The sequence below is a fragment of the Leguminivora glycinivorella genome, chromosome 13 (assembly GCF_023078275.1).
Source record: "Leguminivora glycinivorella isolate SPB_JAAS2020 chromosome 13, LegGlyc_1.1, whole genome shotgun sequence".
Classification (NCBI taxonomy): domain Eukaryota; kingdom Metazoa; phylum Arthropoda; class Insecta; order Lepidoptera; family Tortricidae; genus Leguminivora; species Leguminivora glycinivorella.
Genome location: NC_062983.1, coordinates 3,724,143 through 3,751,179, shown reverse-complemented (window position 1 = coordinate 3,751,179; position 27,037 = coordinate 3,724,143).

Below are 27,037 nucleotides of genomic sequence, written 5' to 3'. Positions count from 1 at the left end.
TTTCTAAGACCTTCCTTCTATAAGACGTATAAACACATATATATATAACTGTCCTCAACCCGCAAATATCTTACAAAACGCTCGGACAAATTGTCCACGTCGTCATTCCGGTCACGTGGGCAATCGACGGGTTAAATTAAGGTGCGGACACGTATAGATGGCGCTTTGAAGTATTTTAGTTAAGGGCGGGGTAAGGGTTTTGTTTTACAGTGTGACTACGATGAGTGGAGCTTGTAAAAAGCTTTTATTCAACTTACCTTATTAGTATGTTAGGTACATACATATCGTCACTACTTTTAAAAAAACTTGTATCTTCGTTTGTCAATGAAAATAAAATTGTAGTAAGTATGTATGGAATGCATATAGACTTACTGCGTTTTAACTTTGAGGAGCAGCGTGAGATACGAGATTTTTTCAAAGTAGTGACGATATGTAAATCACGTGACAATGCAATGTGGTATCATGGAGCTGATCTGATGATGGAGCAGAAAGGTGATCGTAGGAACTCTGTTATGAAACGTCGTATCCCCATCGAGTAAGGGGTTTATAGAAACGTCTCGAGAGCAGTGGATTACTGTTGAAAGAAAGGTACAGGCGGCAATAAAAGCTTGTGACAAGAATGAAAATTTTGCAAAAAAACTTATTAATATGTTTACACCGTGTTTCTTTGTTTTCTGAACTATGCCCTTCCCCACTTCACATATAAACTGGGAACGGTTTGGACAGGGAAAAACTGAACTATGCCCTTCATTTAATTACTAAATGAAAATGTTGTCTTTCGTCGTTTGTTGTTGTCATCGTCGCGTCCGAACGGATGAACCGATTTAGATTTAGTTTTTTTGAAAATCGGTCGGGAGGTTTTCAAGAAAATCGGTCGGGGGTTTTCAATTTAAAAAATTTTGCAAAATTTTAATTTTGTGGTTAAGGTGTAGTGATAATGTTACCCAAAATATCCAATCACATCAATGTCAAAAAAAAAAATTAGTCACATTTCGCATCTTTGTTTAGGAGCAAGGGTAAGGACCCGCTCTATGTTTATATACAGAGTGGGGCCTGTATACAAAGGCGAAGAATTGAACTGTAGGCTATTCTCCTTATACTGATCAATATTTGTTCAGTGACTTTTAAAAATTATGAAGTCTTTAAATTTTTAATTTTTCATACAAAATAAATATTAGCGTCAATGTACGCCATTATTGTTGTCATTGACGTTGTCTTCACACTTTAGACTTAACAGAATTGCAATACATTACCTCTTAGAAAAAACTTTCAAGGGTGATAAAAATCAAAATACGTTATTTTTAAAAGTCGCCGAACAAAATCAGTATAAGGAGAATAGCCTAGAGTTCAATTCTTCGCCTTTGTTACAGGCCCCACTCTGTATAATATTACTCACGTTAACAAAAACCATCTTATAACCAAGTGTCTCAGTTATAAACCGTTTCAAAAACAAAAGCATTACCTATAAGTATTATTTATTAACTTAAAGCTTCTAAGGTTCCTTAAGCTTAGATAAAAGAGAAGTCACAGCGATAGATCTCAAGGTGGATACAGCTGCAACAGCCGAGATTTCTGCCATGAAATATAACCAGAGGGAGCAGGGAATAACTGTGAAATTCACTATGAGATAGAATTTAATTTACTGTTTGCGAGCTGGGTGGTAAATGTATTCTTACAATGTAGGTACTTAACGTTGAAATTGTCATTTTATCGACATCAAAAATAAGACTTAACGCATATAACGAAAACGGCGCGTATATACAGGGTGTAACATTAATGCTGGTGATCCATTTAAGAGCATAACGCGAATACCACTTCCTTTTTTAAAATAAACACCATGAAAATTAAAGGTACTATCATATAGAAGGTAATGTATAAGCCGTAGGATTTATCTTCGGCAATTATGTTACATAGTATATAAGTATGCGTTGGTGGCAGTGAAGGCGTTAAGAATAATATTGTCTTCGGTTACCGCGATAGTTACTCATGAAAAAATTTTTTGACAATTTTGTGTAAATTAATTAATCAATAGTTTTTTTATCATAGAAATTGTAATTTTTTTTTTAAATTGTATAAGTAGCTTTATTAACAGTGTGTGAACCTGCCTTAAAAATGTATATTATTTATGGTCGTGATTCATTAATATGTCTTGTATGTGGGTAGCTTTTGCACATTGTAATTTTTCCTCAGTCACCCGTTGAACACGAATGCTGTAAAGTGTTAGAAACGTCGGGATGAATTGTAAATTCATTATACGCAATATAATCCGTTTCCATAGTTAAGAATAGTTATTTGTTTTACCAACATTGATACCCGAGCAAGCGAAAGATTCCAGTATTGGAATCTTGAGCTTTGCGAAGGATAAACAAACTTTGCCACCGAGTGACAAAATTTTTCACCACATCAACACGAACAAAATACTGACTACAAAACATCAAACTTAAGCAAATCCATCAATTCAATATTCGACTTTAGTTGCTTTTGGTGAGACCAGTGTCATATAGTATTTAAAACTTTTCACAAAGAACGCCACATAATCAGCAGTTCTCGAAAAGTTTGTACAATTACCTGATCGCTTGAAAAAAAAATTTGAAAATCGGTTCATGATTCTCGGAGATATCGAGTAACATACATACAAAAAAAAACATTCAGTCGAATTGAGAATCTCCTCCTTTTTTTGAAGTCGGTTAAAAATTAAGGAAAAAGTTAAATTTGTTTTTATTATTCCCATTTTGTTACCAAGATTATTTTTATGAATTGAAATTTTAGTAAGTTTTATTGCATCATTAAGGTTCTCTAGCATCTATATTTTCTTAATTATAACAATTATCCGTATATATCTTACGAAAGTCGACTTATATTGCTAAATGTTGGTAACAAAATTGGATCAATTAAAATTTGCTGACGTGGCTATGTACAAAGTTTTCGGGAACTGCTCTAATATTGCGGCCACATATTCATTTACGTCATTTTAGCTTAACATTGCGGCTAAAACCGCAATGATATGCAAATTTAATGTCATTCGCATATAATATGTTTGAAAACTAATTCGTGGTTAAATTCATGCCTGTTTAAAACTGAAGGATTTTAATATTTATAAAATGATTTTGAAATGTTAAATGTTTAACCAATAATTCAACATTTATAATCCTCTTTAGGTATTCATTTTCATTCTCTAGATCACGATTATTAAAATGGGTGTATAAAAATAAAATATAAAACTAACCACAAAATTTAAATTTTGACCCCCGACCGCGACATAGTAGGCCGATTTTCATGAAATATGGCTAAGAACACTCCCGACTAACTCAGCTTTCAAACAAAACAAAACTAAATCTAAATCAGTCCATCCGTTCGGGAGGTACAATGACACAGACAGACAGACATACAGACAGACAGTCGGGGGTTAAAATTACAAAACACATAAACATGTAGGCACATACGTACTTTTAAAAAAACTTGTATCTTCGTCTGTCAATGAAAAGAAATTTGTAGTACATGTATGGAATGCATATAGACTTACTGCGTTTTAACTTTGAGGAACAGCGTGAGATACGAGATTTTTTTGAAAGTAGTGAAGATACGTAAAATTCATTACGATATTCGTCATACAATATTTGATAAAACGAGGAATTGTGGTAAATATTTAGTTGAAATTAAATTGAGCTGCATTGAAACCAAAGGCTCAATTGTTTTCCACGAAACAATTTAATAAACTTGTGATGCTATCCATGTTTTATTAATAAATTGCAGTGCTCAACCCATAGGTCAGATTTTAAACCTTTAATATTAATATAAATGAAGATATTATCATAGTAATTAAATTCATACATACATACATACATACAATCACGCCTGTATCCCATAAAGGGGTAGGCAGAGCACATGAAACTACTAAAGCTTCAGTACCACTCTTGGCAAATAAGGGGTTGAAAGAAAACGAAACTATGACATTGCAGTGACAGGTTGCCAGCCTCTCGCCTACGCCACAATTTAACCCATATCCCACAGTCGCCTTCTACGACACCCACGGGAAGAAAGAGGGTGGTGAAATTCTTAACCCGTCACCACACAGGCCACGCAATTAAATTCATAAATACTAATATTATGAACGGGAAAGTGTGTGTATCTGTTTGTTTGTCCGTCTTTCACGGGAAAACGGAGCGACGAATTGCCGTGATTTTTTAAGCGGAGATAGTTAAAGGGATAGAGAATGACATAGGCTATTTTTTGTCTCTTTCTAACCCCCACTTTCCTAAAATGTGTGGGGGGTGGAAGTTTGTATGGAGCATAATGGGCAAAGAGCTAGTTATACCTACCCGTATATACAAATGAAGATTATATCGTTTTCTGTTAGGTGGAGAGAGATGAAAAGAACAATTGGAACGTATTTTGACGACCGGTCTGGCGCAGTCGGTAGTGACCCTGCCTGCTACGCCGCGGTCCCGGGTTCGAATCCCGGTAAGGGCATTTATTTGTGTGATGAGCACAGATATTTGTTCCTGAGTCATGGATGTTTTCTATGTATAATTTATATATTATATATATCGTTGTCTGAGTACCCACAACACAAGCCTTCTTGAGCTTACCGTGGGCCTCAGTCAATCTGTGTAAGAATGTCCTATAATATTTATTTATTTATTATTTATTTTATTTATTTTCATCAGCATAAAACTAAGTCGAAAAATGTTGAATGGTTCACGGTTAGTTTCGGCACATCTCGGACACTGGCGATCAAATATATATGAAAGAGGCGCGTTCCCAGCACACATTCTAAGCTCGTGTAGGTGAACGCGTGCTTGTATGAGTGAAATATGACAGGTCGACTGTTCGCGTTTTTAACAGACGGTAACTGTAAGATAACCGAGAGGGGGTGAGCGGCACTTTCAGCGGGGAGCGGGAGTGGCCATACTGTACTATAGTACTCTTTATTATACTGTGGTTTCGGTATCGATATCAGTATCGGAAATACCAGTATCCCGACGAAAACAGAAAGGTAATCACAGTCTATATTTTTATACCATACAATAAAAGTTAAGCCAAAAAAGGTTGCGGGAAAACAAAGAAAGAAAAATTTCGTTTACCTAGTTATACATCTAAACTACTTGGTACAAAACTAAGTCCCCCGCTGTGTCTGTATGTAGGTACGTCAGTTTTTTTTTTAAATTGTAGCCTGACAGGCGCATACAAAAATATGTATACATATTTTTGTCTGTATTCACAGCTGTGTTGTTGACTTTATCTCGTTTTGTAGATACCTAATAAGCAGACATTGTACATTTTCTAGTAATTTTGAAGCAGTACAGAGTCTGTACAAACTATTTCTAGGTAGAACACCAATTAGGTTCATATTACTGTTATTAATCCCAATTAAGAATTTCAGCTAACCTTCTTTCTAACCCGTCACTTTCCTAAAATGGGTACAGTCGAGTTCATAAATATTTGTGTACATTTATTCACTTTAATTCGTCACAATAAGATGAAAAAATGTACACATATTTACTAACTCGACTGTACCTACAAATATTTGAAATATTTTAAAATCCGAATTAGACCTACTAAAATTGTGTATCTATGCAATGTTATACTAAGTTTAGTTTTAAATTGTGAGAAATTTTCCTGTTCTGTAAATAATAAGATTCAAATGAAATTTCACGGAATTCCCTGCATGCCGTAATCTTCAATTGAATAACGAACTTTACAAGTGTTTAAAAATTCACAGGAAATTTTTAATAAGTACAAGTTTTCGCCCCATTTGACTTCATTTTTATTTCGATCAGTAAGATGAACGGTCCTGGGTTCGAATCCCGGTAATGGCATTTATTTGTGTGATGAGCACAGATATTTGTTCCTGAGTCATGGATGTTTCCTATGTATATAAGTATGTATTTATCTATTTAAGTATGTATATCGTCGCTTAGCACCCATAGTACAAGCTTTGCTTAGTTTGGGGCTAAGTTGATCTGTGTAAGGTGTCCCCTATATTTATTATTTATTTATAAGGTGAAATAAAAAGGACCGTTCAAACTTTGCTTACATAGTGACTTTTGAGGTCATAATGAACAACTTTTACTATGGGACCAAAACTGAAATCGCAAAAAAAATGGCTGTTTCATAGAAATGAGCGGCATAATGACAGTCGAAATGTATGAAACACCCAATTTTTTTTGGCGATTTCAGCATTGTCCCCATAATAAATCTTGTTCATTATCACCTCAAAAGTCACTATGTCAAGTTTGAACGGTCATTTTTGTTTCACCGTGTATACCATATTCTTTATGTTATATATCACTTGTCTTGTATCATAAGTACTCGCTCTATAATTACATTTAGCAATCAAAAGATTCATCCTAAAACACTAACGCTTAAAACTTCTACCGTTTCATTCAAGATATATACCTTACTATAATATTATTATATGCTATTGCATACGCTAAATTATAAATCTACGTACTTACGCGTAGCACAATCACACACACATACCTTAAAACACAGAACAACACAGCACAACACAGCACTAGGGTCTACGATCGCTACGCCACGCACAAGCGCTACGGGCTACGCGCCGGGCGTTACTGACGTACCCCGCCCCGCGCGGGGCCCGGCCGTCATGTTTTTGTTGTGTTTTGTGTTGTTTTTTGTAGTTGGACTTGTTGAGAATTTTGTGTTGTTTTTAACACACTTTGATTAGGTGGAACTACATGTAACTAGGTATTATTTATACACCCTGTTTTTATTGAATTCCGTTAACTTTAAGGGATGGTTCTTTAGATCAAACAACATTTATTAAGAAACTAGCGACTTAATATTATTTAATTTTTGACGTGTGACAGCCGTCAAATCACTTGACACTAACTTGAATAGTATTCTTAAGGGTCTCTCACACTAATTATTTCATTTATTATGTATGAAAACGACAAAATTTTTGCGAATATAACTAAATATAAGTGATATACAGGGCGGTTCCTGATAACGAACCTAACGACATGTGGAATTTAACGGAAAACAAAAAAACCGGTGATCCGTTTAAGGGCGTATTCAGTATCGTATTCTCATCAGGAAAAAGTAGGATAAAAGTTTTTTTCGCAAAAAAACTTTTGTGATTTTTTTATCTTTGTATGGAGATTCGACCGATTCGCGCGGCCCGGCTCATACAAAATAGAAAATATTTTTTAGCCTGAGTAAAAATTTTTTCTTCTACAATGTATTTTCCTGATAAGAATACGATACTGAGTACGCCCTTAAACGGATCACCACCATTTTTGTTACACTCTGTACAGGACGGTTCCTGATAACGAACCTAACGATATGTGGAATTTAACGGAAAACAAAAAAACACGATTTTAATTTTTTATTTTTCGGATTTACAGTATTTACTAAGAATAATTAAATACTATCATAACTACACTGATGATGCCTATAAATTTATTATTTTCAGAATGTGTATTGACGTGATATTGTGATGTTATAACCTAATCACAAAATTAAAAATTTGAAAACCCCCCGACTTAGTGCGTTTTCACATTACCCGATCCGATATCGGATGTCGGAAGGATTTCTAAGGCAAAAATCAAAGATTGAATATATGGGATATCGGTCCGACATCCGATATCGGATCGGATAATGTGAAAACGCACTCAGTGGACTAATTTTCATGAAACATGGCTAAGAACACTCCCGACTAACTCAGCTTTCAAACAAAAACAAGCTAAATCTTAATCGGTTCATCCGTTCCGGAAGTACGATGCCACAGAGAGACACACACAGACAGACAGACTAACAGCTTGAGCTTCAACTTAGTATGTCGCACTTTAGATAATATTGCCTAAATAACCACAAAATTAAAATGTCGGGGACATTATGAACCGATTTTCATGAAACATGGCTAAGAACACTCCCCACTTACTCAGATTTCAGACAAAAAAAAAACTAAACATAAATCGGTTCATCCGTTCGGGAGCTACGATGCCACAGACAGACACACACACAAACAGACAGACAGACACACAGTACACGTCAAACTTATCAAACCCCGTCGTTTTTGCGTCCAGTGTTAAACGGTCTAGCTAAGCACCCGTTTACACATGAGGAATTTTTATTAATTAATCCATAATCCACAATATCCATACTAATTTTATAAATGGGAAAGTGTGTGTGTCTGTTTGTATGTCCGTCTTTCACGGCAAAACGGAGCGACGAATCAACGTGATTTTTTTAAGTGGAGATAGTTGAAGGGATAGAGAGTGACATAGGCTACTTTTTATCTCTTTCTAAGCAAGCAAAGCCGCGGGCAAAAGCTAGTTTAATTATAAATCTAATATATTATTTTACCTGTGGCTGTAAATATTTATCTGTAAGAATTTTGGTTGCCTAACCTATTGTAACGAGTACCTTTAATTTTGTATTTTTTGTAGCGGGACCGACGTACAAATTTAGATTCTCTAAATAGAACTGTTATTAATGACAAAACATCAGACCAAAACCATATTATTTAATACACTTCTAAAAAAATAATGATACTCTTGTAGTAAATGTAGTAAATGTAGAGTATGTAAATGGAAATTCTTGATATCTGCCTACCGCTCTGGAAAACAGGCGTGATTTTATGTATGTAATGTATGTACCCCTGTGTGCGTAGCCGTATGCACAAACGCTCACGAAACGCTGACGATAATATCTCTTTCGTAGCTCTTGCGTATTGGCGCGACAGAGCCAGACTACATTTTTGCGGCGTTTCGGTGGCGTTTTGCGTCGCAGAAAGTCCATTCGGCTACGAGGCCTGTTAAGGGGCTAACTGACTGTCAGTTCGCCGGTACCAATGCCGAACTGCCGGCCTATCCAAAGTGGCAATCGTTGACGCTACGTGGCGATTAAACGCAGTCTGGCTCTGTCGCGCCACTACAGAAGAGCGATAGGGAAAGCTAGCTACGATACGCTTACAAACTTAAGCGATTGTGACCTGTGGCCCGTTTGTGGCTTGTACCATTCCAAGCCTTGTATTACAAGTGTGTTTCCATGACAACCCATACGATTTGATAGTTCGCGCACTTGTAAAACAAGGCTTGTACCTTTCGAGAAACGGGCCCCTAGGGCCCATTTCTTAAAGCTGAAAGTTGCAAGTTACAAGCGGAAGTCTCTTTCCAACTTGTCATATTAGACATTGACAACCACTTGTAAATTGTAACTTGTAGCCTCGAGAAATGGGCCCCTGATAGTCAGTAGGACCCTTTAGAATGTACATGGCGGTAAATTCACCGTAGGTATACAAATGATATTTATTTTCACTATTCCAAAAAGCTGGTATTTTTATCATAAATATGAGCAAATATTTATGATAAAAATATTAGCCTTGAATCAACAATACTAAAATTTGCATTTATATTTTTTATCTTTTTTGTTTTATATTTAAATCATGTGTGGAAGTAACATTTAAATCATATTGGTCAGAAAAAATAACGTTTTTTTATTACGTTATTTGGAAAAGTAAGCGCCGTAAAATTACATTTATTGTTTGTAGAATATGACTGCAATACATAAACGGTGTAACATTATTTGATACTCAAATCAAGTATAGAGTAGAAATTAGAAATATCTTATGTTGATAAATTTTAAACTTATACGAGTAGGCATAAATGTTCCTCAAAATAAGTTTTTGCTTGTTTTTCATAGTCTTTCTGTACTGTCAAACCATTTTTGTACCCGCGATAACGACGTAAATATGCCCCTTTAGCACAACTTGCCATCTCGCGCGCGAGTACATACATCAAGCGCGACTTCAAGTATGGACTCGCGCGCGACAAGGCAAGTTGTGCTAAGGGGTCTGGCCATAATTTTCTGTGTTCAACTCTTGGTATAGCTACAGGACCCTGTTGTATCCAACAACGCCATTAACTTGCGGAACTCGATAACACTACACCTCTTAAACCTGAAAGGTTATACCTAAAACCTTTGCGAACCTGGAATAATAGTCTAATAATCCGTCCAAAGTAATAGCTTTAAGCTAATAACATAATACGCGGACGTCCGTCGTAAATCGACCGCGATCGCCGACCGATCAGTGTGCACGGACCAAAACATCCAGCGAGCCAGATTTCGATCGGACGTCCATGCGCTCAAGGCCACGTCCACGACCGTCGACCGATAGTTTGCACGGTTAGGTGTATATTAATTATTGTTCAAATCCCCGTCCGCGGTCGATCGACGACGGACGTCCGCGTAGTATGTTCCTAGCTTTACTATATTTATCGAACTCGCTAAGTGTTTCGAAATAGTGCATTACAATACACGAGTGTTTTATAGTACACTAATAGCTTACCCCGCGGCTTCGCTCACGTTAAATTTAAAAATTACGGAATGCTCCATACAAATTTCCACCCCCCCTTTTAGGGAAGTGGTGGGTTAGAGACAAAAAATAACCTATGTCTCTCTATAGTGTTTTTATTAACGAACGGGTTCGAATCCCGGTAAGGGCATTTATTTGTGTGATGAGCACAGATATTTGTTCCTGAGTCATGGATGTTTTCTATGTATATAAGTATTTATATAGTATATATATCGTTGTCTGAGTACCCACAACACAAGCCTTCTTGAGCTTACCGTGGGCCTCAGTCAATCAGTGTAAGAATGTCCTATAATATTTATTTATTTATTTTATTTAATAAATTATTTGTATTTGTATTTCACTCTCCATCCCTTCTACTATCTCCGCTTAAAAAAATCACGTCAATTAGTCACTCCGTTTTGCCGTGAAAGACGGACAAACAAACAGACACTTTACCATTTATAATATTAGTATGGATAATGTACTTGTACACGTACAGTCTACCAATCTGTATCCTAAGCCACTGTAGAACCCAACGCCGCAGAAAGGTAGTCTAGCTCTGTCGCGCCAATACGCAAGAGCGATAGAGATAGATAGCTACGTTCGGCTACGCACACTGAAGCATTTACGGGCCCAACCGGCCTAGGCGAAGTGACAATTGTTGACGCTACGTTGTCTGACTCTGTCACGCTACTATAGAAGAGGGATAAGGAGAGCTAGCTACGAAACGCTTACGAAGTGTACGGCCCAGCCACGACATTGGTCTAAGCGCGACAGCCATACGTGAATGAAAAGTCCCATCGCTGTGTCTCGCTCCAATGTGTGGCCGCCGCTCACCGCTGTCGCGCTTAGACCAATGTCGTGGCTGAGCCGTGTTTAAGTCACTGGCCACGACATTGGTCTAAGCGCGCACTGAGAGAAAATACAACCAGTTTTCATGTTCGTTCAACAAGTTTTTTGGTTAAAATAGCGCCTACGTGCTCTTTGGTTCAAACAACAAGCTACTTGTCATTTGAATCGGCAATATATTTGAATCAACAAGTCGATTTTATAAAAACAACCTGACACATATTGTTTTAAACATACGTTTGGCTGATTCAAACGGATAAACCGCAACAAGTCGAACTTGTTAAATTCACAATGGAAATTTTTCTCAGTGCGGCAGCGGTGAGCGGCAGCCATACGTGCGATTGAAAAGTCCCATCGCTGTGTCTCGCTCCAATATGTGGCCGCCGCTCACCGCTGTCGCGCTTAGACCAATGTCGTGGCTGAGCCGTAACTCGGAGGGTTCGGTTCGGCGGGGCGGGCTAGTAGCGTCGACTCAGGACACTTATATGAGCTTCAACTGTTTCACATGCACGCCGCATACCCCACTACGCTGCACGCCCAATCTAAGTGTGCACTCAGCCCTTACACGAAGTGATTGTGACTTTGCCCTAGGAATATAGACAAATAATAAACCGTCCAACGTAATAGCTTTGACATGAAGTTTTAACATAACACAATCATCTGTCTGATCCTGCTGGGAGCTATGGGATAATAGTTTACACAGATCACTTTACACTGTTATTATGTCTTTGTGCGGTCCTTGTTTGTTTATTTTCTTTCTGACTCTTGGAGACCATATACATTTCTAAAGAGGATCAAGTATTATAGAGTTACTGTCGAAGTAAAATGTGTAATCACAGTGCGTAGACTGCCATCTCTTGACACAGGCTTGAAACTTTTGAACCTCAGTTTTGACAATTTGGTCCATATTCTTAGCTTGATATGTTTTAAAATGTCAAATATTAATATTAGCGCCATCTAGCTGAGCGTACCCCAAAGGTGTAATGCCATCTAAGTTACCTTACCTTTTTCTGTATGGTACCGAGGTACGTTTTTTTCTTAGACTTTATCTGTCTATACGGAGTTATATAATATGTCTTTGCTTTACACTGTTATTGTGTCTTTGTTCTGTTTGTTTATTTTCTTTCTGACTCTTGGAGACCATATACATCTCTAAGAAAAAAAAATAGATTAAGTATATTTATTATCTTTAGTTGTGATATCTAGAGTCTTTTACAAGTCTAAAGTTATTTTAGTTGTTCTTATTTTTTGTATTAGTTTTTTTTTTCGCCATGTTTAATTTTTAATTGAAAGTAGCTTTGAAATTTTGTTGAATCCGTATTATTTATTGTAATGTTGACTTGTAAAAGTGCCCCTGTGGCCTACTTACTGAATAAATGTTTTTGATTTTTTTTTTTGATTAGAAAACTGACAAGTGGCTTAGGGAAGCAACGGGGAATTCTCGCTTGCAAAAGCCTGCCATCGAGAAACAGCCCGGAAATGCTGCATGCGTGATGGGCAACTTGTCAGGGCTTATTGTTATAATTGTATTAGATTGAAGGTTATTTGGTAACTAGTCATCATCGTTTTATAAACCTTTACCCCTTATTCATAAACGTATACTAAAGTTATCAAGAGTAAAAGTTCTTTTGTCCCTTTCTATCACACCAATACGACGGAAAGAGACAAACGAACTTTAAAGGAGGTTAATTTATAAATACAAGTAAAATACAAATTAGAATCACAATAGTAGGTAGGTATGATATATTATTAATGTGGTAACGGGTTTCGAACTTCACATAGAATGTGGGGTGCCCTTTCTTCCTTTGGGTGTCGTAGAAGTCGACTTCGGGATATGGGTTAAATTGTGGCGTAGGCGAAAGGCTAGCAACCTGTCACTGCGCGGTGTGGGTGATAGGCTAGACACCTGTCACATTTAAAATCACAATTTCGTTTTCTTTCAACTCTTTAGTTGTAAATAGCACATTATAATAAAGAGTACTATCGCACAGTATGGCCACTCCTGCTCCCCGCAGGTAACCTCACAGTTACCGCCTGTCAAAAACGCGAACAGTCGACCTGTCATGTCGCACTCATCCAAGCATGGTACGCGTTCACCTACACGAGCTTAGAATGTGTGTTAGGAACGCGCCTCTTTCATATGTATGACGTGTATGACGACCGGTCTGGCGCAGTCGGTAGTGACCCTGCCTGCTGCGCCGCGGTCCCGGGTTCGAATCCCGGTAAGGGCATTTATTAGTGTGATGAGCACAGATATTTGTTCCTGAGTCATGGATGTTGTCTATGTATATAAGTATTTATATATTATATATATCGTTGTCTGAGTACCCACAGCACAAGCCTTCTTGAGCTTACCGTGGGCCTCAGTCAATCTGTGTAAGAATGTCCTATAATATTTATTTATTTATTATTATATTTTATATATTTGATCGCCAGTGTCCGAGATGTGGATGTAGTGTGTGTAAACGTGAGAAGTTTCATGTGCTCTGTCTACCCGTTTTGAAAATATAGACGTGATTTTATTTAAGAGTCTAGAGTAGATAGTCTGGGATGCGCCCGCAGGCAATTGGGACCATCTTGGAGTCTGGAGGTCATCGGGCGAACGCCAGGGTGGATCTGACGTACAGATCTCATTTCTGATTGTGGAACTATTACGTCCATCTTGGACATGCGGCGTTCTGACAGAAAGGAGCAAGAAAAATATGAACAAATCCGATTGTAGCGTAGGCATCCAATATGTACATGATGGCAAGACTTTTTTTTATGGGATAGGAGGCAAACGAGCAGACAGGTCGCCTGATGGTAAGCGATCACTTCTTCTTCGTCGAAACCTCTTGACTGAGGGTCGTGACCACCATAAGTCGCTGTACGTTGCAGTGCTCTCCACTCAGGCCGATCTTTTGCCTTCCTAAAGGATCCCTGGAGCCCAACGCGCGTGACGATTTTACGATGGCCCTCCACTGGTCCGACGATCAACGCCTTCTCAAGGCTGTCAGGATCTCGTCTGAAGCAATCACTGCCGCCCATGGAGACCCGAAACACCAGAAGTGTTGGAGGTGCGTTGCCGGCCTTTAAGATTGTTGTATCCGTCCGGAAATACCGCTGGCGACAATTCATTCCACAGTTTACGAGTAGCTGTGCGAGGCAGGAAGTTTATGGAGAAACGCACAGTTGAGGACTGCCTGCCATCTAACTGATGGTGATGGAAATGTTGTCGCGTAGGGCGATTGCGGAAAGAAGCGGTAGGGATTAATCCGAACAATTCTTCGGAGCACTCCCCGTTATACATGCTATAGAAAATGCAGAGCGAGGCCACATAGCGCCAAGGAGTCAAGCCGATCAGAGATATGCTGGTAGTTGACAATTCGCGTCACTCGTCGTCGTCGACTTAAAAGAAGTATTAGCTAATTCTCAAAAAAAAAATATGATAATAGAGTTAATACACCGGTCAAATCTTACATGAAAATCGGCTAAAAAAACAAAGTGTGATGTAAAGCTGGATTTTTGATATGTTATTTAGAGTCCTTGGGGGAATGTAAAACTATATTTTGCAAGCAAAAAACAAGTGTGCTAACTTCGTAATTTAAAAAAAAAAGTAAAAAAATCGGACTTTTTTTGGTTTTTATTTTTTTATTAAAAAGCTATGCGTTTTTGGCCAAAAGTTGCTATGTAATGTTGAAAGCGCATTAAATTTCAAACAGTTTGACATCTTTTTTATCAATGTCCGTCAAATAGTTTTCGAGATATGAAGCGTCAAAAAAGGTTAATTTTTGACGCATTTATAAAATGTAGCGTTTTGCCAATATTTTTAGACAAATATCTGCAAAATACTTCATGATATGATATATATTGCAATATAACATTGTATAAAATTTATTTTGCTTTAGTTTTAGTGCAAATAAAGGTCAGTAAGACGAATAGTTACTTTGGTAAACAAAAAAAAATCTATAAACAGAGAAGCCAAGAGTCTGGTAGATTGGTTAAGGTAAAATAGTTTACGCTAAAAATTTTAGGTTGAAAGTGCTACCTATTCGATCTTACTTTCTTTGATATCCGTTTATCTGAAAAAATTGTCTAAGCTAACTTTGCATCGATTTGATTATTACTAATGAAGAAATAAAATACAGTAAAATTTTGAAGTTTAGTAAATTAGAAAAATAAAACAGAATTAGTTACATTTTCCTGGTTCTGCATCTTGATGGCACAACCCCTGTAGTGATAGAAAGTCCACTTGAGTTGTATTTGACCACCAATTGCTGTGGAATAAACTACGGGAACGGAAAGCGCCCACGCCAATTATTAAGATACTGGAGAAGTGGTATTCCCAGCAGAAGAACGTAGTAAGATGGAAGTCAACTCTGTCCACAGCCAGCGGGCTGTTTAGTGTGGCGTGAGACAAGGAGGCAGTATGTCTCCGGCTCTCTTCAGCGTGTACATGGATGGGCTGTCGCAGGCTTTGACCAGTACCGAGGTTGGCTGCTCCATCAATGGGCAAATGATAAATCACATCGCATATGCAGACGATATGGTCTTACTAGCACCATCTGTGGGAGCTATGCGTAAGTTGCAGAATGCGAGAATACGCCAGCCAGCATAACATGAGATACAATCCGGACAAGTCTGAATTTATGCTCATGGAGGCAGCACATATGCCCACACATGTACCACCTCTTTTGCTTGATGGAGTTCAATTGCGGAGAGTACACGAAGTCAAATATCTTGGCCACATCTTGTTCTCCAGTTTAAAAGACCAGGAGGACATAGAAAGGCAGAGGCGAGCCACCGCAGTGAGGCCAAACATGTTGGCTAGAAGATTTGCCAAATGTAGTGACAGCTTAAAAAGACAGCTATTCCTCATTTTTTGTACAAGCGTGTATACTGTCGAGTTATGGTCCGACTACACCTGCGCGGCGGTGAGAGACCTGCGCGTGCAATACAACACATACTATGTACTGATATTTCGTTAAACGGAGAATACTATGATTCAGCCACGTCCACGACAACGCTCGTGAGATTGCATCGATGTTATTGACCCTCAGTGATATGCTTTAAAAACCAGTCCGTACAAGAACAATTTCGGAACAATCTGATTCAATTAATGAGGGTTTTCTACTCGTAAATATTTTGTTCCGCCAAGCGGCGATCCTGAGCTCTTTCTGACCGTAAACTTAACTTACTAAATAAATGTTGATTTGATATACGCAAATATGTGTCTGAGTAATACTTGAACAGCCCCCAAATAATAATAATTCGTTCTCCGCTACGCCTCCTTTAAATATACGTAAACTATCCCATTTGGCCATTACCATCCACCGATTATTTCTGACCCAGTTATACTAGACTTATGATATAATCCTATTTTTTTAAATAACTGGCACCCTTTTGGTCTTATTGAAATTTTCTACATTTTTATTTTACACTTTATGTAATAGCCTGAGTTGTTTTGCTGATATATGTCTCAAAATATTAGCAAAACGAATATTTTCATAGAAAGGGGAAAAATGCTCTTTTTTTGACGCTTCATATCTCAAAAAATATGTGACGGAAACTGATAAAAAAAATGTCAAACTGTTTGGAATTTAATGCGCTTTCAACATTACAAAGCAACTTTTGACCAAAAATGCATAGTTTTTTAATAAAACGTCAAAAACCAAAAAAAGTCTGATTTTTTTACTTTTTTTTTTAAATTACGAAGTTAGCACACCATTTTTTTGCTTGCAAAATATAGTCCTACATTCCCCCAAGGACCCCAAATAACATACCAAAAATGCAGGTTTACATCACACTTTGTTTTTTTATTTCTCTTTTTGACCAGTGTATAAAGTTGGTCAAAGGCGCCTAGCCTTCAGAGATGACATATACTCTGCAAATTTCGACGGCGGTCGGGGTGGTGTAGTGGTTTAAGCACGTCAGCCGTGATAGCTAGAGACCCGGGTTCGATTCCCGGCTTCGCCACCAGAGGGCTTGATCGCTTTTTCTTTAGTATATGATATCTATTTCAGTTTAATATATGATAATAGGTTTAGAATTCCTTTTTCGTGTCATAGAAGTCTAATTGTGAGATATCGTCACTACTTTCAAAAAACTTGTATATTCGTCTGTCAATCAAAAGAAAATTGTAGTAAGTATGTATGGAATGCATATAGACTTACTGCGTTTTAACTTTGAGGAGGTACGTGAGATACGAGATTTTTAGGGTTCCGTAGTCAACTATAGTCCCTTATAGTTTCGCCATGTCTGTCTGTCCGTCTGTCCGTCCGCGGATAATCTCAGTGACCGTTAGCACTAGAAAGCTGAAATTTGGTACCAATATGTATATCAATCACGCCGATAAAGTGGTAAAATAAAAAGTGGAAAAAAAATATTTTGTTAGGGTACCCCCCCTACATGTAAAGTGGGAGCTGACTTTTTTTTTCATTCCAACCCCAACGTGTGATATATTTTTGGATAGGTATTAAAAAATTAATAAGGGTTTACTATAATAATTTTTTGATAATATTAATATTTTCGGAAATAATCGCTCCTAAAGGAAAAAAAAGTGTGTCCCCCCCTCTAACTTTTGAACCATATGTTTAAAAAAAATATGAAAAAAATCACAAAAGTAGAACTTCATAAAGACTTTCTAGGAAAATTGTTTTGGTACTTGATAGGTTCAGTCGTTTTTGAGAAAAATACGGAAAACTACGGAACCCTACACTGAGCGTGGCCCGACACGCTCTTGGCCGGGTTTTTCAAAGTAGTGACGATACGCAAAATGTGGTGTGGGCTAGCAACCTGTCACTATAATATCACAATTTCGTTTTCTTTTACCAATATGACGACCGGTCTGGCCTAGCGCGTAGTGACTCTGCCTGCTAGGCCGCGGTCTCGGGTTCGAATTCCGGTAAGGGCAATTATTTGTGTGATGAACACAGATATTTGTTCCTGTCATGGATGTTTTCTACGTATATAAGTATGTATTTATCTATATAAGTTAGTATATCGTCGCCTAGCAGCCGTAGCAGCTTTGCTTAGCCCCAGGTTACTTTTTTGTAAGGTGTCCCTCGATATTTATTTTATTTTATTTTAATAAATAAATAAAAATAAAAATAAAAATTGTTTATTTTCAGACAATTACAGTCCATAGTTGTTAGTGTACACTTACATGCTATGTTACGTTCTTATAATCTACTTACATATTTTAATGACTACAAAGTGAATTGAGTGATTTACCGAATCACATGCTTGTACACATGTAATTCGATATATCGCCCCAAAATGTCAGAGTCGAAACGCTCTGCTATCATTTTCAGGATCCCGTTGCCGCTCCCCCGCATACGGTGCACCACTGAAGCATTAGACTTTCGCATAATGGCATAAAAGCATAATATTACCCCCTCGATTGTTAAGAGTGGCGCTAAAACTTGAGCAGTTTAATGTACAGTCAGCTGCAGAGAAAAGTAGACCCCCCTGCATACAAATTTGTATGCAAGGGGGTCTACTTTTCTCTGCAGCTGATCGTACTCTGCCTATTACCATTCATGTGCCCTTTTTGGAACTACTGGGGTCAGTTTATGTATGTGTAAATATGCCTATAAACAAATGATTAAAAAAACTAGATTATTTACTCGTACATTTTTAAATAAAATGTATAATCTAAGAAACAAGCTATCCAGCATTTTCTAAAACTTTTAAGTGTGCTGTAAAGAATACTTCGTCTATCCATTCCAATTTATTTTATTTAGGTACTCCGATACAAGTTTGTATCTTTGACTGTTAAGTTTAGAAGTCAGAGCAAAAGTGAATATGTAACTGTAACCTTTAGTTTGTCAGTGACAAGTTACTTTTGCTTTGAATATGTTTATTTGCTTATCTTGGTAGACTTGAGAAACGTAGTAATACATTATAAAAGTTTGGAGACCCAAAATATGTGTGTAGACAGATGTATGTAGATTATTCTGTGACTAAGTAAATAAAAATCGTGTAAGTTATAAAGTTCAACCCTTTTTCAAGTTAGCAACAAACCTTTACATTGTAAATTTTGTTTTTAACTCCCGACGCAAAAACGACGGGGTGTTATAAGTTTGACGTGTCTGTCTGTGTGTATGTCTGTCTGTCTGTTTGTCTGTCTGTCTGTCTGTCTGTTTGTCTATCTGTCTGTCTGTTTGTTTGTCTGTCTGTCTGTCTGTGTGTAAATCTGTCTGTGGCATCGTAGATCCCGAACGGATGAACCGATTTTTGTTTTTAACCCCCGACGCAAAAACGACGGGGTGTTATAAGTTTGACGTGTCTGTCTGTGTGTATGTCTGTCTGTCTGTCTGTCTGTCTGTCTGTCTGTTTGTCTATCTGTCTGTCTGTTTGTTTGTCTGTCTGTCTGTCTGTGTGTGTGTCTGTCTGTGGCATCGTAGCTCCCGAACGGATGAACCGATTTAGATTTAGTTTTTTTTTTGTCTGAAAGCTGTGTTAATCGGTAGTGTTCTTAGCCATGTTTCATGAAAATCGGTGTACTTTGTCGCGGTCGGGAGTTTTTTCAAAATTTAAATTTTTTTGGTTATAATGTATGGGATGGTACAGTCAGCAGTAGAAGTTGCGTAGCGGGCAAGGTGTTCAAAATGAACTTGACACGATCTTATTTTTAAGACAATAAGAGCGTGTTAGGATCATTGTGAACACCTTGCCCGCTACGCAACTTCTGCTGCTGACTGTATGATCTTCTTATATTTAATCTATGGTATAAAATAAACCTATACCAGGTAGTGGCCTGTGTGGTGACGGGTTAAGAATTTCACCACCCCCTTTCTTCCCGTGGGTGTCGTAGAAGGCGACTATGGGATATGGGTTAAATTGTGGCGTAGGCGAGAGGCTGGCAACCTGTCACTGCAATGTCACAGTTTCGTTTTCTTTCAACCCCTTATTTGCCAAGAGTGGCACTGAAGCTTTAGTAGTTTCATGTGTTCTGCCTACCCCTTTATGGGATACAGGCGTAATTGTATTGTATGTATAAAGTAAAAAACTTTTACAATAAAATTGTGTGATTGTTCACAACATCACACAAATATTCATTACCCGTGTCAAGGCGAAGTTTCCTAATTTATCAACAAACTTTGCTTATTTAAGACACAGGTACTTGTAATTGTAGTCAACGAGCTTGCTCTGAGAAATTGTATATTTTGGGTAAATTGAAGCGCCGCGAAAAATTGTAAGTAATTCAATTTAAATTTTAAAATGATTTTAATTTTTTACGTTAACTAGACTGGGATTCAGTCAGGATTCCTTATATAGACATTTTCGCGAAAGAGTCATAACCTTTTTTTTTAAATAGGTAAACTTAATGTTTTTCCCACTCAGAATCACGAGCCCTTTAGATCCTACTAGGTAAAAAAAGCGTCCCTTTAACGCGTAAATTTTTCAAAGCGTTAATTAAAAGCATTAATTAACGCGTTTTTAAAGCGTTAATTTTTTCACACACACACAAAGTGGAAAGTATGCAAAATAATAGAACATTTTTTTGTCTCTTGTTTTTTGTCCTGGATCGAAAGGGCTTGTGATTCTGAGTAGAAAAAACATTAAATTTAACTATTTTGAAGAAAAAAAAGGTTTTAAATATTTTTTCGAGAAAATTTTCAAATCAAATGTAATATTTTTCCAATTCTGACTGAACAATGTTTTGAGAAACGCGCAGATATTGGGTATCCGATTTGTGTATGTAGGTCAAAACGTCTTGACCCCCGATAAGAACTTCCAAAGCGTATCGATGGGGTTCGACGACTCACTTTTTCATTTAGGAAACATTTGCGATTTTCCACTTTAGAGGCCAATTCTGATTTCAGAAGTTGTTAAACATTTGATCGAATTTTGATATGACTTGAAGAAAAATTGTGTGGATACACTCGACTAGATAAAATTTCAACTTTGAGAAGGTGTCACTAAACAACGAGCAATTCAGGGCCACTTGCACTAATGAAAATGGAGGGTTATTAACCCTCCATTTTATATGGAATTTGACAGATGACAACTCACTAACCCTGAGTTAAGTGGTTGGTGCAAGTGCCTTAGTATATTTATTTTATATACTGTAATTTTTTGTATACTACTATGCTCATAATTTTATTAATACCAATCAAGCAAACGAGTCCAAAAACCTACAAGTTGGTACCTATACACACACACACACACACACACACACACACACACACACACACACACACACACACACAGACAGACGCGGCAGTGGACTTTGTTTTATAGGATGTCAAAAATATTCTTTATTCAAATCTCAGGCTTACAATAAGCACTTTTAAAGATGTAGAGATGCTCTGAGATTCTTCCCATATAACGTAACCTAAGTCAAATTGACATCAATTACGAACTTACAGCTCCTAACCTGTTTGAATTTCGAACTCCGTCCTCGAATAACTGAAGCCAACTAATATGTTGCGAGTTTGAGAAACACTGCTTTACGTTATCTAAGTTTTGGAAACTTAGTCTGGTTCGTAAAGGGCTGACCAGACGGGTTGACGACGGTATAGATTCGGCAGATTTTCAAACTGTTGCGGCTGCAGTGCCTCAAGTAGTGCAATGCCTCAAGGGCCTTTGTTAGATAATGAGATAGCTATTAAGCTATAAGCTTAGTATGTTACATTTATGCTTTTACTTATCTTACGCGCAGTGTTACGTGCGTCCGAACTAGGAATTCTATTCAGGCAACAAGAAGCTAACGGAATACAGTTTTGGCCCATCGGCGGAAAGTCGCTAGTCTGTCGGTTATTTAAGGTTGCATGGGAGTGTGCTCAAGATGTAATGAACTTTTCCACCGTCCCCATTCTACCATCGGAGTTTCTTAGACGCACGGCCGATCTCCATCCTTACTTGGTGGATATTCCACGAATCCACACGAGCGCTGAAATCTTCTTTTCTTAGCGCACTGAGGAGTCGGGATTCTTGCCGGCGGCTTTATTTGAGCTCATATAACCTTCAAATCAAGAGTGAACAGGCATTTCTGGGCGATGCTCACTCCATCTTACGCGCCACGTCTTTGCATTACGCTAGTCTGTAGGAAAGAAGCCCATTTATAATGTAAAAAAAAAGGGCATATATAAATATGTTCATGTAAATACATTATTTTGAGATTGAAAGTTGCCACTTTCAATCTCAATCAGTGTAATTATCGTCACAAAACTGACAGTGACTTAATTTTTGTTGACAACATACGCTCATTGGGGGGTCCCAAATTCTGAAAATGCCCTAAGACACATATTGCGTTACCATAACAACGCGTTATTAATATCATATTATCAACCAGAAGGAAATCGAGTTTCTATTTCCATCTCAAACATAATAGCCCCATTACCACAAGACACGCACGTACCGTCTAAATCATAAAAATCGCTATCATCGATACAGAATCGCTGTATCGTTAGGTCCGTGAATGGAATCGTTACTATGTTACATGCGAGCACTCGATTAACTACGCAATAAAGGGGGAGCTGGGAGGGTGTTTCTATCTCGTTTTCGCGGGAGCTCTCTTTCATGGGGTTTGGAGGAAGGGAAGAGCGTCGAGCGGGTAACTAACTTAAATTGACGGTTTTAAAAAATACCGACGGGCTGTGTAGCAAACGTGATAAATATGTAAAGAATCATAAATAAATTGAAAGCATTTACTTCGGACAATAACACATCCATATTATAAATAATTAAATATTATAATAGGACATGCTTACACAGATTGACTGAGTCCCGCGGTAAGCTCAAGAAGGCAAGAAGGCTACTCAGTCAACGATATATATATATAGATACTCGTATAATACTCTGTTGGCACACCTCAGCAAAAAATACAGCAAAGACAAAACAATTGATTATAAATAGAGGCAGACAACAGGCGATCTTATCGCTAAAGAGTGATCTCTCCCAGATAAACTTTGGGTAGCGGAAATGAAAAACATAAAATCAAATAAAATAATAAATATTTATAATATACAAATATAATATACATAGAAATATACATATACATAGAAAACATCCATGTCTCGGAAACAAATATTCATGTTCATCGCACAAGTAAAATGCGCTTACCGGAATTCGAACCCAGGACCCCGTCACTACCGACTATGCCAGTAATGTTGTAGTCCTAAGGCACCCCAGAGGTGCAAAGGGCCTTCACAAGCTCGCGCCACGCCTTTCTATCTTATATATGCCAGTAATGCCAGTATAGAATACGTTTTCGATTCAAGGCACTAGATGATCGACCCTCCTTCGTGCACTTGGCAGGCAGAATCCTAACCACTAGGTCAGACCGGTCGTCGGTCAGTGTCTTATAACTTGTACCACAAAAGCAATCTACGCACGCGCGTAGCCTCTATCCCGGGAGCAAAAGCCGGACACAAACAATCATTAACCTACCCTCAACCTTATCCTTTATACAATACAGTTCAAAACACTCCAACGACAGCTTAAGACCTTAGTCCTAACAGACCTATGATGCTTGCAATTTGTTCACTTATCTACGTGGGTAAAGCATCCGTCACGTTCTGGCAAGTATGTAAGTGTGAGAGTGACAGATGTCTTATCCACGTTGACAAGTGATAAAATTGGAAGCATAATAGCTCTGCAGGAAGCCATATTGGACATAGATCGACCTTACAGTTAAACTGAAAAGGTTTAAAATTAGTAGACAGTAGTTTTTTACCAGTTAATTACGGGCCTAAGCAAAGTTCACAGTTATTCCCTAAAATAACAGGAGTCTGCAAACACGAGGAGTTTACGGTGATCTGTTTGTTTCGGGGTTCCTTGGGCAGTTCGCCGGGTCTTATAATCGTTACTAAGCCAATAAGGCAGGTTAGAACACAGGCATTTTCGCGAGAAGACGTGTCAAAGGGGAAGCGCTGGTGGCCTAGCGGTAAGAGCGTGCGACTTTCAATCCGGAGGTTGCGGGTTCGATCCGCGCCTCGTACCAGTGACTTTTTCGGGACTTATGCGCGAAATGTTTAATATTTGCCAGTCGCTTTTCGGTGAAGGAATCGGAAAAGGAATCGTGAGGAAACCGGACTAATCCCAATAAGGCCTAGTTACCCTTCGGGTTGGAAGGTCAGATGGCAGTCACTTTCGCAAAACCAGTGCCTGACAAATATTTTGATTAGTTGTCAAAGCGGACGAAACTTTGAAACAAATAAAGCAACTAAATATATTTCATTTCATTTCATTACAAAGCTTTGAAATTATTATAGTTAAGTGAACTGTAATGAAATATTATAGTTGACTAAGTGTCAAAGACTATCTAACACTGAAAAGTCAGCACTTGTATTTTAGTCTGTGGTGTTCTAATTGACAGATTAAAGTCGACGAGTATAAAAAACAAATTTTGGGTTATCACGCCAGCCAAGTCAGTACCTAATTTCGAAATTGGCAGAATGTAAGCCCAAGTAGCACAGATAGCTGTATAACTGCACACATTAGGGTCTATCCGGAGCCCTACGCGTTTTAGCACTGTTATAAGAGCGTTCAGAGGAACCTTCGGCTGCATAGTAGCATTCAGTGAAATTTAAACAGCTTAAGCAGTTTAAGAGCTGCATTACGGTGGAGAACAGTACCACTAATTCGCCAATAGTGCTGTAATGGTGTATTATTTGCAACGACCTTATTCAGCTATTAGCATTTTTGATAGCCTAGAACGTAATAAGAGCTGCGTAGTAGATCACACTACGCCAAAAGCGGTATAAGAAGCCACTTGTGACCTTTTAAAACGCTGACTTTTTAAGATAGGACATGTGGACCATTAAAAAGCCAAAAGAGGTATAATGGAGAAAATGTGGCGTATAATACTGCTTAGAGTTGAACATTTATACCACAAATCAGCCTTTATATCGCCTTTATTATTATCTGCATAGCGGGTGTTTAATTAAAACACCCACAAGACGCCTGGTAGCTATTTTGTGGGGCACTTGTGTACCGTAATAACGGCTATTGCTTTATAGTGGTACACTTGTAGATTATTAACTAGGAATAAGCTGAATAAATGTTATTTTATGGTAACTTGTAACCTTTATTAGTAGTCTTTATTATGAATCCACCATTTTTATTGTTTAACCTATAAATACATCCTGATTAATTATCGACTTTTATGATATTTTGGGTATAAATTATGAATGTATTGTATCAGTTATTACTTTTTAATACCATAATGCTGACTTTGTATTGTATAAATCTCTCCAAAACACAAAAAAAATATTTCATCAGATCTTATTTATTTATCGTAACTAATTAAAAACTGAATATTTACGTGGCGCATTAAAATTTTGTTAGTAAATATGTATATATAATGTCGGTAAACTTTCATTCCCAAACATATTTGCGTAAGATATACAAAACAAAACGTAGTTACCAATACCAACAGATAAACCATTCACCATTAAGGTTTCACTCACTAAAGTTCCAACCAAATAGCTAGAATATAATTAAAAATTTGTTTGCATTTCACCTAAATGTATGAAATCACGTATAATTATAATGTGACCCTTTAGCTGAGTAAGTGGCTACTTGTGTTCTCTTATTCTGCCGCTATTCAGCCCTTATAACTCTTGCCACCCCTATACCCCTGTTACATTGCTGCTATACCGCTTTTGCTGAGTAAGTGGCTACTTGTGTTCTTTTATTCTGCCGATGTTCAGCCCTTATAACTCTTGCCACCCTTATACCCCTGTTATATTACTGCTATACCACTTATAAAGCACTATGTACCCTTAAGGCTGTCTAATTTGTGCCCATTTAAGAGTATTAAGGGCTGTATTAGCTATTATAGAGCTTTTACATAGCTCTTTATGTACCTTTAGTACAGCCTAAAGCGTTAAAAAATGCCTTTATTCAGCTGTTATACAGCAAATGTGTGTTACTTGGGAAGGAACCAAACATATAAAACACGGTCCCCGCTTAACCGTCTTTTGTTTTCAAAAGTGAACTTTTTCATCACGTGGTTCCTTCACCTCGCCAAAATTGCCTTACACGTGTACACTTGTGTACACAAAGGCTTATTTACTTTCAATTATCGTACCATGAGAAAAGTTTAGACTAGGTACAGTCATGTCAGAAAGTTGTATGTCAAAAAACACTCTTGCAATCTTGTCTTGCACAGTTTTAGTTCTTATTTTAGATAACTATAGTATCACAAGGGAACGAAATCATATATTTAACGGCAAGGCTTTCAGTCAACCAATCGGAACCCAAGGCCACTCTACAATCATGTCAAAATGACAAGCAGTAAGAGATTTCTTACAATCTGATTTATAACGTCACTATGACATAGTTATACAGTGGCCTAGGGTTCTAATTGGTTGACTGTACGTTGAATCCTGAAAGAGACAAAGGATTTTCTATAAATCCGAGCACAGCCAGGTATTCTAAAATGGGTAAATAACTATATAATCAAATTATATGTATTAAATTTAAATGATTTATTTGACCTTGAAAGAAGCAAAGGATTCTATAAATTCTGGACGCGTGAAAATATACAAATACTTATATGTGATAGATTAAGAGTTTTAAATGATTCACGGTTATTTTCATTAGACTTATATTGATCGGGATATAGACCGTGATTATCTTTTTGATTTTTGTCGAGCTCCCGATATTTTGACGCAGTTGCATGCATCATGATCACGGAAAACTCATCTCTTTCCGTGATCATGATGCATGCAACTGCGTCGAAATATCAGGAGCTCGACAAAAATCAAAAAGGTAATCACGGTCTATATTCAATATAAGTCTAATGTGATAGATTTATTAAAAATATAGGTACATAAATGGTTTTGAATCACACTCATTCGCACTGCATCGGTAGTATGAACTTTCGAGCGAGTTCAGATATTGTTGTTCATATTAGGCGTGCAGCGAAGTCCG